Source organism: Podarcis raffonei, chromosome 10 (genome assembly GCF_027172205.1).
Source record: "Podarcis raffonei isolate rPodRaf1 chromosome 10, rPodRaf1.pri, whole genome shotgun sequence".
Taxonomy (NCBI): Eukaryota; Metazoa; Chordata; class Lepidosauria; order Squamata; family Lacertidae; genus Podarcis; species Podarcis raffonei.
The window spans coordinates 41,959,098-41,971,271 of NC_070611.1; the positions used below are offsets into that span (position 1 = coordinate 41,959,098).

The 12,174-nt window shown below is 38.4% G+C and overlaps 1 long non-coding RNA gene across 5 annotated transcripts in view; it reads left to right on the plus strand.

Moving 5' to 3' along the window:
• LOC128421912 (uncharacterized) overlaps positions 1 to 12,174 on the plus strand; it is a 105,314-nt gene that overhangs the window by 68,004 nt on the left and 25,136 nt on the right. For 4 of the 5 annotated variants that reach the window (XR_008332397.1, XR_008332393.1, XR_008332396.1 and 1 more), the window contains 2 exons: positions 21 to 153; positions 11,573 to 11,642. This is a non-coding gene — a long non-coding RNA (uncharacterized LOC128421912). The remainder of the gene's footprint in view (positions 1 to 20; positions 154 to 11,572; positions 11,643 to 12,174) is intronic. The other variant, XR_008332394.1, reaches the window with a different exon arrangement.

Consider the following 12,174-nt stretch of genomic DNA (forward strand, 5'->3'; position numbering starts at 1 on the left):
TCCCCTATGTCATTGAGAAGATAGGCGCTAGTAAAAAGGAACATGATTTAGTTTGGACAAAGCTGTTCAAATGGCAAAATCGCTTTCCAGAATTCAGAGAAGAATATTGTTCAAAGGAATTTCAGAAGTAAGCGTGAGCCTGGGATGAGACAGGTAGGACAGTAAACATTATCTGTTTAATATCTCTTAATATCAAGTTTAATTAGACTGTGTTCTTGCAAGTTGATTAACACTGGTAATTAATTTGTTAATGTTGCAGCCTAGCATAGAAAATGTTTCAAGAGTTTAACTTGTACGAAGTATGAAAGTCTGCTTTTAAAGCTGACAAACTATTATGGAACATGTTGAGTCCATTAATTCACAGAGGCCTAAAAATAACATCTACATACTTTCCCAGGTTAAGGAAAAGGATTTTAGGATAGTTTTATAATAAACTTTTGGAATAGTCCTTGCTAGCAGTCATATACCACTGGTGATATTCAGTTGGATTAAACAGAATAGTTCCATTGGTTTCAATAGGTTTACACATCTTTGAACTAATGTTTGTAATCACTTGTGTTATCTTTCTGTGATTCTGCATAGGTATTGACAATATGGCATTACTGCATTCTAATTGAACTGGTGCAATATTTTGGAATTCCTAGCTTCATTCCTTATGAAATTGAAGTTTCTTTGCAATATTTATGTTCAATGTATTTATTTGTTAGCTTGTTTATTATATTTGCAGGCATCAGCGTTCATTTCTTCTCATAAACTTTCATGAGTCATTTTGGGATTTTGATTTAGCACTTCCCACGGATTAAAGAAAAAATCATAAAATGGGATGGAAAGGAAATATGGAATATTCACTTTACTAATGTCCAAAATGTTGATGAAATGCCATAATTTCAAATTCATCATAAAATCTTTTTTTTTTGTAGAAAAATTAAACTAAAAGCAGAGTGAAAAATAGGCTCATTATGTAATAGAAATCAGTGGTTTAAGAGTATGGAAATAAAACACATATTTGGGGTACATATGTTTTAAGCATTATAATGCAGAATTTGACTGCTGAATCCCTTCTGGTATTATTATTATTATTATTATTATTATTATTATTATTCTCAGTTCACCTGCTATTACATAGGAAAAAACAAGATGAGTTGAGGTTGTAATCCTATATTTACTTACCACACAGCGACTCTACTTCTGTCTAGACATGCATACGATTGTGCTGTATGCTAGTAATTCTCAAACTGGTTTTTGTGTGTGCTTCCTTGAAGCATGTTTCTCCACATCCTCCTATATTCCATACTGACACCTCAAGAATCTTGCTAGCATCATTTTACATATGGATCTGCCATATTGCACCTGACCGGCAGGATGGTATAGAGGAAGCAACTTTTCATAGTTCTCCTTGGGACTTGGCTATACAGCTGCAAATAAAACATTTTAAGTGTGCTTTAAGTGCAATATACAATATGACACTAGATGGCGATGGTGAGTCTTATGGAAAATTCACTGTATTTTTTAAAAAACACTTTTTCAAAAAAAGCATTTTCAGAATGGTTTTTATATGTGTGTAGATTCCTCCCAAATTAACTCTTTTTGCATCCTGCAGCTAGTGTGGTGAATCTAGTCTGCAGGTGTTAGTGTGTATACATAAGACAGGATGCAAAGCTCCCCAACTAATTTGCATGCAAAACAAGCAGACAAAAACCCACTACCACTCTCTCCAGTGTGGACAAGCAGAAATTTTCTTGAGGCTTTTCAGAGTCACTACTGCACCTTTAACTAGAAACTTCCTCATTGGAGTGTCTGACACAAACTGCTTCATGTTCATTGTGGCATAGCATAGCTGGTTAACTAGTTCTTCTTCACCAACAATGGGAGTTTTAAATTGCAGGTTTCTTTTCATTTCTTTAATTTTCTTTCATTTCTTTTTGACTGTGAATAGTGTCATTTTACTTTTTTTTTTTAGTGGAAGCTTGGGGAATTGTACAATTATGGGGAAATTAAGAGGTAATTCATCACTAAAGTCACAAAAGGCAGCTTCTAATTAAAATTCCAGGTGATGTTTGTTGAGTGGAGCTAATAATAATAATAATAATAATAATAATAATAATAGTAACAACAACAACAACAACAAAAACAACAATAATACTCCACCCGTCTGGCTGGGTTTCCCCAGCCACTCTGGGTGGCTTACAGCAGATATAAAACATAGTAAAATAGTAAACATTAAATGGATACAGACCATTAAAAGAATGCATGCCCATTTCCAGAAACTATAACACAAATGTAGGAGTTAGTTAAGGGACGTGGGTGGTGCTGTGAGTTAAACCACAGAGCCTAGGACTTGCCGATCAGAAGGTTGGCGGTTCGAATCCCCATCACGGGGTGAGCTCCCGTTGCTCGGTCCCTGCTGCTGCCAACCTAGCAGTTCGAAAGCACATCAAAGTGCAAGTAGATAAATAGGTACCACTCCAGCGGGAAGGTAAACTGTGTTTCCGTGCGCTGCTCTGGTTTGCCAGAAGTGGCTTAGTCATGCTGGCCACATGACCCAGAAGCTGTATGCCGGCTCCCTCAGCCAATAAAGTGAGATGAGCGCCACAACCCCAGAGTCGGCCACGACTGACCTAACGGTCAGGGGTCCCTTTACCTTTACCTTTAGGAGTTAGGTGGAACCACAATTTTAGTTCTACTTCTACAAATGATTGCAGAAAAGCAAAGTGTCAGCAGTGTTAAGGGCTCCAGTATGGAATAGGTCTTGGTGAGAAACCTACTACAGTACCTGAAATCTAATTTTCTCTATTTACAGATTATTATTATTTTTAACAGGAGAAAACGTGTAACAGTGCTAGCGCACGAGTTTGTGAGAGGCTTCCACAACTTCCAAATGAAGGCAGGGAATTAAATGCTACTCTTGCAGTAAAAAGGCCCTGTGGCCATAGAGCAGAAGATGCAAATTTTGTTTTTAATTTGTAAGGGGCCTTCTCACACCCTTAGGTTAGGTCAGAGTGGATTTGTAGCTATGACCAGGGTGTGTGGGTTGAATTTGGGAAGGATACAGTTGGGACTGATGGAATGCAATCTCATATATGAGACAGGGGCCTCAACCAGTGTTGAGAAACACTGGCTTATATCCTCCAGTATATACCTGTACAATTAATGAGCCTTTTGTTGAATAGCAGATGGAAAGAAGCTTATGTCCTTTACATACGAAAGTGCAAAGTTAAGTACCTGCTTCCTTTTCTATCCTGCTGGCTCACAAAGGTTAGAATCAGCACTGGTGAGCCAAGTTAAATTCTGGCGTTACATTCACTGCATAGTTAAGAGTTCCTATCTTTTAAAAATTTTATGTATGTTATTAAAATTGTAATAAATATGCAATCACCTGTCCTATTCAATTTATTTCTCTCTTTCATCAAAGATGAGTTCCCACTGACTCTGTGAAGATAGTGAAGTCCTAGGCATTGTAGTGGAGAAATTAAGGAGCCTGAGGCAGCAGCAACATCCTACCTAGCCCTTTCATTTACACTTAAAACACCCTCCAGGGAGGGGGGAAAACCTTTTTATGGGACCCCATGAAAAAAAGTGAAAATGATGAAAACTAAACTTGGTGTGGAGTTCGTTCAGTTGGATAACCTTGAAAAGAAAAAAAAGGAAAGGAAAAGTAAATCCTTTCAGGACACAAAACATACACACTTTGAGACCTAGATTAACCCCATTGTTTGAACTAAGCAATCCACATGCTTAAGAGACCTTTAATGGTCTCTTAACTATATTCTGCTCAACATTTATAACCATTCTATTATCCTTTTGGATTTTTATATAAATTACTAATTGCTACCTGCCAGCTTTGCCTCTCTGCTTTTCAATTTACCATGTAAACTCCCTTAATATATGTTGAAATGTTTGCATAAACTAAAATAATACACCTGTTCTGTCAAATGCCTCAATCACATTTAGATTAGAGGCTTGCAAAAACATGCATTTAAAACTTGACAATGCATGCACAGAATTTAACCACATATAACATAGCATTCCAAGCTGATTATTCAACTATAATTTATTTTACTATGAAGGAGCCATTTGGCTTTGCTAATGGTGTATATATCTAGTATTAATGCATCTTTTATTGAACGTTGCCATTATTTCCACATTTTAAACTGAAGAAAGAGATGAAACAGTATATTCTGAATAGATATATATAGATATATCTCACGCTTTCTACATGTGTATGAAATTTTCTGCCTAGCTGCCAGTTTATCACCTCATTTCAAAAACTATACTGCATTTCTTAAATAATTATAAATTATAAATTATTGCTAATTAGGATATATACATATTCATGACTTACAACAGGGGCATAAAACCCCCCAATCAAATGACTTGGAGGGTCAAAGTGTGCCCCTGTAAAGGCCCAAGGGCTGCATCCATAATATTTCACACACATTCAGGTCTATTTCCCTTCAGTTTGATGGGTACAATTTGCCAGTTGTGAGGTTCACAAGTCGTTACAAGTGTTTCACAAGCCGTTACAAGTGTTTCACTTCTAGAGTTCCAGGCAAGGAAATACTGAAAGGGCATGGCAATAAAAAGTTTTTGCAAGATCGTTACTTGGCAAAGCCCACATCCTGATAGCTGGCTTCTTTCCTCATCAATATGAAGAACATTGGCTTGCTTTAGAACCTCAGGCCTATGAACTGGTTTAAAGGGCAAGCTGGGTCCATTTCAGTACTTCTGAACAAAAAATATAAAAAGAGCCTTGCTGGGTCTGTCCAAAAGCTTAGCGAATCCAATCGCCTGTTTCTCACAGTAGCCAGCCAGGTGTTTTGTGGGAAGTCCACAAGGATGATATGATGACAGCAGCCTTCTCTTGCTCCTGTAATTGGCCCCTATTCATAGATACGCCATCTCTGATCATAGATGTAGCAGGTAGCTATCATGACTGGTAACCATTGATATCTTCTATGAATGTGCTTGCCTACACTCCCTTTAAAAGCTACCTAAGATAGTGGCCTGAAAGTGGCCTGAGGTAGACCAAACCTGGAAAAGGCATAGGAAAAATAAAGTTTTGGAAGAGAATCAACTGCCCAAGTCCATATCCTGAAGTTTGCCTTCTTTCTTCATCAATGTGAGGAATACTGGTTTGCTGTGCAATTGCCTCAAGTCCTGATTTAAGGGACAAGTATAAAGGAACTGAAAAGATATCAGAGCAATTTACAACAATTATATAGGCAATAAAAAGAACATCAGAACTAAAAACACAGTTCACTATTTCAGCAAGACTGTGGAAGAATTCAGTGGCCTATCTGCTTGTACGCAAACCTTGTATGGCTTCTTAGCCCTAAAAAACACTGGATCCTTAGGGATCCTTATTGCACATCATGGGGTGAAAAATGTATTGACAGAGACTCCAGAGAACCAAATAAATTAGCAGGGTCTTTTGTTTGAAACCCCTTGCTTATGGAAATATACCAGCAAACTACCAGCAAAGATTGTGCATGTGCATATTAAGGAGTTCTGACTGACATTCTAGGGTGACCAGGTCCCTGTGTCTTAAATAGTTATGCAGCAGAAGAAATGTAAGTAGGATAATCATCTGAGTTGATATGCAACAAAGTTTTACTCAGATATACCCATCAAAATTAAACTACCTACCCTTACTTTTATTTGTTTACACAATTTATATATTGTTACAATGGTTTCCAAGCAATATCTAAACAACATCATGTTCATTAATTTCAATGGGTCCCCTCTGAGTAAAACTTTGTTGAATACCATACATTGTGTGGTACTGCTGCAGGACTGAACATGAGGAAACGTCTCAATTTTCAGAAATGAATTCACTAGTTATAATCTGTCAGCCAAGAGATTACGAATTAAACTGCTTGGCTAGAAATGGTTTTTATTGCAAGTGCCGTAACTTTATAATTTATGGGTTTCATATGGCAAATGCTAGTAATATGGCAAATGCTAATAAACACTCATATATAGGATTTAATTTTTATAAGGGTAATACATGTTCCACAGCACTGTTACTTCTAGATAAGAAATTGTGTGTACCTCACATGTACATTGTCACATAATGTTCATGTGGAGGAGCCCAGCAGGTGGTAGGCTTCCCATCACAGTTATGCACAAAAAACACAGCATATCTGTGTTCAACACATAAGACTTTGAACATGCAGAGTTCAGACAGAGGTTTCTCTTTCTCTCTCCTCATAAAATAAACTTTCAGATATGATTGTGGCTGGAATATTTAAGCATCTCAGTCAGAAGACCTTTTTTAAAACCCAACTAGCTTTAATTTGATTTCTTTAGATACAGTACTCATCTTTCCTGAAAACGTGATAAAGTAGTAAATTAATGGTTTGCTGACCATTTCATACAGTGCTGTGGTATGAATGATCTTTAGTCTACTCAGTAGACAAGGCAACAGTTATCCTGTTGTTGTTGTTGTTGCAGTTAAACAGCTATTCTGACATTTAACTGGTTTATTAGAGACTCAAGTGAGTTCAAAGTGAATCCTGGCAATCTAAGAACCTTTTCCTCATCTCTTTTTGTGCAAGAGATGAGGCCCCTTCACAAGTACGCATGCAGTGCCAACTGAAGTCCACCCACTAGGAACAAAGGTTTCAAAATTCTTGCTGCATCACTTGGATGCCAATTTCTGCCTTCGGCTGTCACTCCCTGCCTATTAATGGTACAGCCTGAAGCATCTCACTTCACCCTGCTATATCAATGGGCTAGCTATATACACATGTGTAGTAGCTGCTTTCCCTATTGTGCAGTACTGAAGCCTCATGATTGGATTGGAAAGACCCATGTGATTATTCACGGCCACAACTTCCTCTATCCACACGTGTATTCACATTCACCCCAAGGAAGCACCTGTCTCCACAGCTGAGGTGTCTTCATTTGCATGGATATATGTAGGTTAAAGAAGTTCAAAATTCAACGCAGGCACAAGAAAATAGCAGAAAGGACCTGAGACAGTGGAGGAGGCTGCAATACCTTGTTATTCTTTGGTGTGTAGAGAAGGGTTGTCTGTTCAGATAACAACCCTGAATCAACCATCTGTCAAACCTTTTAGAGTACACACAATAACACAAATGTGTAAAGGAGGACACAGTATTCCATAAATATTCTGTTTCACTGGTTTCAATTAGTTTCACGCTGCCTGTTCCAGAAAATGAATAATAGTAGCATGCATGCATATATATATATATATATATATATGATTTGTTGTTTGCTTGTGAAAAGATAACACATTATTTTAGAAAACAATAAATGTTGGGTTATATTAGTTTGTTTTGAGAACATGAATTTGCCATGGGTAGGTAGACTGATAGATTTATTTTAGACATCTGTAAAAAAACACATCAATAATACCCTTTGTAACGTTTTCCCATGGAATTCCTGCTGCAACATGACAAAGGCATTTGTCAACGAGAATTGCATGGCTTTTTTCATTCCACCCCCACCCACTGTGGCCCTTTTTTGGGAAAGGAGGACACAAATTTAGTCACGGTGCAATTTGTTAAGAAATCTACATGTAATATTAAAAACGTCATTGCTAGAAGTTAAGTGAATGGTTAAAGGCCACGATCCAGAGCGTGCGTTTTGCATCTGCCAAGCTGTTCTCTTGTTTGCTTCCCTCCTTTCTCCCTCCCACACCTCACTATGCTGCAGCCTTGTCTCTGGATAAGCATCTATGGTTTAATGGAAAATTATATTTGGCATCATGTGGTTGCCTATGTACTTTCATTAACAAATAAAATAGGAGAATTTTAATGAGATGCACTGATATCAAAGTGTTTGCTGCTTAGCCACATTAGCTATATGATTTGCTGTCATGATAATGAGTTGCATATTAACTTTGTTTTATTGACTTTATAATGATGTATGACTGTGGGGAGGATGACAGATAGTGCACAGGATTGTTGTGGGGGTAAACAAAATCGATTTGTAAAGCACTTTGTAATGTAAAATATGCTATAGAAATATAGAATTGAATCCAGACTGAAATCAGTGGAATTTAAGATAGTCATGACTAACTTAAGTCTACTCTGCCTAAGTCCTCAAACCAGAGTGGTTAATAGGTGATGCTCAGAATGCCATTGGACTTGAACTCCCATCATCCATGACCATGGAGCATGCAGGCTAGGACTAATGGGAGTTGGAATCTGACACCTGGTGGTCACAAGTTACGTAGCTGCCCCTGCCTGTTTTCAACACATTACAGTGGTACTTTGGGTTACATATGCTTCAGGTTACATACACTTCAGGTTACAGACTCCACTAACCCAGAAATATTACCTCGGGTTAAGAACTTTGCTTCAGGATGAGAACAGAAATCGTGCTCTGGCAGCAGCAGGAGGCCCCATTAGCTAAAGTGGTGCTTCAGGTTAAGAACAGTTTCAGGTTAAGAACGGACCTCTGGAACAAAGTAAGTACTTAACCTGAGGTACCACTGTACTCTTGAAGTTGCTCTACTGTAAAAAGGTAAAGGGACCCCTGACCATTAGGTCCAGTCATGGCCGACTCTGGGGTTGCGGCGCTCATCTAGCTTTATTGGCCGACAGCTTCTGGGTCATGTGGCCAGCATGACTAAGCCGCTTCTGGCAAATCAGAGCAGCACACAGAAACACCGGAGCGGTACCTATTTATCTACTTGCACTTTGACGTGTTTTCGAACTGCTAGGTTGGCAGGAGCAGGGACCAAGCAACGGGAGCTCACCCCATCGCGGGGATTCAGACCGCCGAGCTTCTAATCGGCAAGTCCTAGGCTCTGTGGTTTAACTCACAGTGCCACCCGCGTCCCTTGCTCTACTGTACTACCCTATTAATAAAAAGTGGCTCTTTAATAGATCTTGTTTTACTGTTTTCTTCTTCAAAAATAAAATAGGTCTATAGTCTCCCTGGCTGAAATGGAATAGGGCAGATTGCAGCAATAATAAATTTATTGGATGGGCTTACAAATGAATGACCTGATCTTGTCGCCTCTTAATCAACCATGCGATGCACTCATAAGATAAAGGCGCTGCTTTTATCTCTGACAGAAACTGCAGAGTGTAGTATGGTGTAGGAATGTCAAATTAGGACTGCAGAAAGCCAGGTTCAAATCTCCGCTCCAACATGAAGCTTCCTGAGTGACCTTGTGTCAGTTTTCATACCTAACTTATTGCATAGAGTTGTCTGAGCAGTGGGTAGCCACATACACCGCTCTGAGCTCCCTGGACGAAGGGGGTGGGGGAAAACGTAAAAAATAATGTAGCACTGATGGCTGGACAGTGGCATAATGATGACAGCATGAACGGCTATTGCATATTGTTTGTGGTGATGGGTAAGAGATTCAGAAGAGGCATGGTCATAGGCAGATCTGCTATTTGTATAGTGAAATAGGGATAGATGAATCTATTTCAGTTTCATGTCAGTTTTCTGTGAGGTTAAGCATTATTCCATTCTCTCCTGTTTTATGCAGATTAAAAGAAACAACTCGTGAAAAATAGCATTTAAATTGTATGCAGTTCTCTCCCTGATATACCAGTTTAGTAGGCTCTTTCTCCTAAAATACACATTTTCAGCTTTTCTATGCATTATCCCCTAAAATATGCATGTTGTGTGCATTCCCCCCACAAAATGAGTATTTTTCTATTTGTTTTTGAACCAATACTACATCAAAACATTGGGAGGTGTTCTGTCCTGATCCAGGTATAAATTTAGGAGCTGTGAATTGTGTTTTAAAATGTATTCCTACATCATAGTGGCTGCCTCCAGTCCACCTCTCCTAAACGCTGTCACCTTTTGGATAACTATAGTCTAGTAAAGGACCAACACAGGAGGCATTTCTCCTGTGTTCCATTGCTCCCTTCCTGTTCTGCTCCTTGTGAGTTTGGACTGGTGAAAGAGTGGGGAGGGGGGACTTGGTTTCTCAAGCTCAATGGGAGTCACCATGAAGTCCTGTCCCCAATCTACATGACCTTGTTCTATGGCATCAGATTCAGTGGGCTCTTTCAAGCCACAAAATGGTTCCTTGATCACTGATGAGAAACCCATCTGGCTCCTTAGCTAGTGACAATCCAAATCAATTTTGTGACCACTGTTGGATTCCATGGTCATGACAACTCCACACTCCTCTAAGGCATGTCCCTTTTTTTCTTTAATAGTCTTTAATCCTTAATGATATGAATTGTTCTTCATTCTTATTATGGAGCTGCAGCTGTTCCCTGCACATAACTCAGTGTTCTTCTTTACGTTTCCCCAAATGGTTTCCTTCATTTCGTCCCATGTACTTTTAAGTGAACTAAGGATGGAAAACTTAAGGAGAAACTTTTAAAATAATGAAACATGTTTATATTAATGCAAATAATCAGTGCTTTGTGAATAGTATTTTTAATTTTTTTTTTGCAAAATTGCCATAGTAAATTTTACCAGCAAAGTCCACATTGATATCTGTTGAATGTTCTTTAGTGGGAATCCATCAAAAAATATTGAGGGGTCTAATTATATTTATATGCATACAGTTTCTGAAAATACAGGTCAATTAATTGCTGAGATTTAATTTAGATATTTTTCACTGAGTCTGCAATTCATGTTCATTTTGGCTAAATTACCCTTGTTTCTTCATCTTATTTGCAAAAAAAAGGGAAAGAAAAGACTTCTGCTTATTGAACTATTACTACAGGATCCAGCTTCCCCCCTAAATTACACACTTTTTGCATAAATGTGCCTAATTACCTGAATTCAGTTTTGATTAGCAGTGTTAATTGATGCAGCTGTGGATGGGATCTGTTTACCTAAATTACCATGTGCAAACAGCAATACGTCTGAAAGTGAATATGCTGAACTGAAAATACTAATTAGCTGAGACAGATTGTTATTCAAGTCACATCTCAGGGCCTTTTTAATGAAAGCCTGGATATGTCAGGGCTTTATGATATGCAGACAGAAATCTCTATATTACATACGATTTCCTAAAGTTAATTCATGAGAGCAGATGGGAAGTTGTTTGGGTTTCTTGTGATTTACTTCTAGTGTTAAATATGAATATTGTGCTTTATTGACAGCATAGACATTGTTTTGGAACCCCCTGCTTAAAAAATCATTGTGAATACTATGACAACAAAACCAGAATTTATATTTTGAAGCTAGCATGGCAGTGCTCAGATCTTCCAAGAGTTCTGATTACTAGGAGTACTTTGCACTAAGTACATTAGTGTGTCACCTGGAGGATGTTCATGGGACCAAGAAAAGTGCTCCTATATCTTTCAGGGGCATGAAGATCTGATTAAGGAATAGCATAAGAAAGGGATGGACAAAACTGTTAATTTCAGTTTCTCTCTCCTCTTTCTCCCAGTCTTAAGTTTACTTTGCCACATTTCTGAATCAGTTTGTGATTTTTTTTCTTCTGAAAAGGCTATCCTTTTAGGGCACATTTCTACTATCATACAGACTTTTACACAGTTTCCTAGTATCCACATGTTTGCAAGCAATTTTTCCTAGTATAATCATTTTTGTATGTTTGAATCCAAAAATATATGCATTTTATACACTCATTCTGTACACAGTTTTTCTTTTTTAGAACATCACAAAATTCATGATGTGAATTTTACAGGATAACTCATTTCATGTACTGTTTGGGGAAATGCAAGGTAGGTAGGTTCAAATTAAAATGTGACCAAACAGAATTTCTTCCCCATCCTTAGCACCATGACTATGAGTCTGAAAAACAGAGGCTGACTAGTAATCTCATTGCCCCCTGTTTACATATTTTCCTGGCCTTAGACACAATAGTGTAAATGCTGTCTTGAGTTCATTCTGAGCTCATTTTATTTAGGTTTCCCAGCCATGACCAGAGATTGCTGATGGACAGAAGGTTGACTCCAGGACTAAAGTGGCTTTGGGCAAAGTGTCCTCTGTTGGTTAGTCCTCGTGGGCTTACCTGGCTAAATTGTCAGCACTCCGAGCACCTGTCCTTTACTCATAGTGCACTAGGAGGGTCCAGGACAGGTAGCAGTGGGCCCTACTAGGCTTCTGAGACCTTGGCAGTTCCCCAAGGATAAAGGACCTGCTGGTTTGGTTGTCATATTAAACCATAGTCTAGTGTAGCATCATGTACATGAATGTCACTCTCATACTCTCCCTGTTCTCTCTCCTCTCTGCTGTGACTACAAGAAGCAGATT